Source organism: Alexandromys fortis, unplaced genomic scaffold (assembly GCF_014885135.2).
Source record: "Alexandromys fortis isolate MF-2015 unplaced genomic scaffold, M_Fortis_MF-2015_v1.1 scaffold_57, whole genome shotgun sequence".
Taxonomy (NCBI): domain Eukaryota; kingdom Metazoa; phylum Chordata; class Mammalia; order Rodentia; family Cricetidae; genus Alexandromys; species Alexandromys fortis.
The window spans coordinates 6991211-6992882 of record NW_026067941.1 but is presented as its reverse complement, the minus strand read 5'-3'; positions in this window follow the sequence as shown (position 1 = coordinate 6992882).

Genomic DNA, 1672 nt, shown 5'->3' with positions numbered 1-1672 from the left:
GGAGAGGGAGGGGGAGAGGAGTGGGGGGGAGGGGGAGAGGAGAGGGAGGAGGGGGGAAAAGGGAGACGGGGAGGGAAATGGGAGGCGGGGAGGAGGCGGAAATCTTTTTTTTTCTTTTTTCAATAAAAAAATTATATATATAAAAAAATAAATAAATTTAGCAAACACACACAAAAAAAAAACTACAGGGTGAGACTAACTCTACCTCTGTTGCTCACTGTTATACCCTCTGACCTTTACAAAAAGTCACTTAAGCATTTTGTGTCTCAGTCTCCCAATTTCAAAGTGGGAAGAACAATAATATACATAATTTAAAGCGCTGGTATTAGGTAAAAGTGGTTCCAGCCAAGTCCAAGGACATGAGGGTGGAAGAACAAGACCATTTCCCCAGATCACACATGTGGGAACATGTGTCCCCACAGACACACAAAGTAAATGTATGCAATAATTTAAAAGTTAAGTGGGCTGATATTTGTGAAATGCTTAAAACAGGGCGTGATACATTGGAAGTGATGTTTTCTTTGTGGCATAACGTGCAGTCAGTTTTAGTGACTGGCCCATGAGTCCTTGAAGGAGAGGTCTGTTCTTTGGCATATTAATCTATTGCTTATTTCTGACAATGTTTAGATTACCTGCTGGCTTTACTTACATTTTTATTTCACCTTTCATGGGCTGCCATTGTCTCATCATTTTTGCTTTTTGAATCTTGGTTCCTTTCCTTTGTTGCATATTCATAACCATTGTAGTTATATCAGGAAACAGAGCCTTTATCATTCAAAGTGCGTTTCTTTGACTTGCTTAATGATTTTGACCTGAATCCAACCTTGTTTGATTATGGCACCTGCTCTCTCTCTATTTGCATTTTCCCAGTTGTACCACTGCCTGTTTCTTTTTTTCCTGCAAGTGTTGATGAATTACTTTATTCTCAGTAAGAGCAAGCAGCTCAGAGTTGGACTTCACTTTGTGATCTGATCTGCCAGTCCCTTTGTTTTAGTAGACGACATAACCCATATGCAGTTTCGAACAAGAAGTGTGTTTGAACAGACATACCACTTTAGTCTGTCATTCTTTCTCCTTTACCTCTATCAAAGACTCCTGGTTTTTGTATATGTTGCTTCTGATAATTTTAATGCTTTATGTTTTTGTGTAGTGTGGTAAATTTTTAGAGGTAAATTTAAAATGGCCTTAATTATTCATTTCTCTTTTTTTCAATCATTTATTTAACTCTCATTTTATGTGCACTGCTGTGAAGGTGTCAGATCCCTTAGAACTGGACTTACAGACAGGTGTGAACTGCCATGTGGATGCTGGGAATTGAACCTGGGTGCTCTAGAAGAGCAGCCAGTGCTCTTAACCACCGAGCCATCTCTTCAGCCCCAATTCTCAATTTCTTTGGACATTGTCTACAATGTTAATGTTTTTCTCAGTACTTTAACTTGTTACTATAAGGTATACCCATGCCTGTGACTAGACTTATTACTAGTAAATGACACTAATGTACTAAATCTACTGTCTACCTTTCTGTCCAGATAAAATGCTTCGTTACAACTTTCACACACATGTACCAATTTTCAAGTGATAGTTTAAAATATCTAGTTTATTTGATTTACATGTATGTGTCTGTGTGTGTACCATGTGTGTGCGGGTACTCACAGAAACTAGAAGAGGGCAT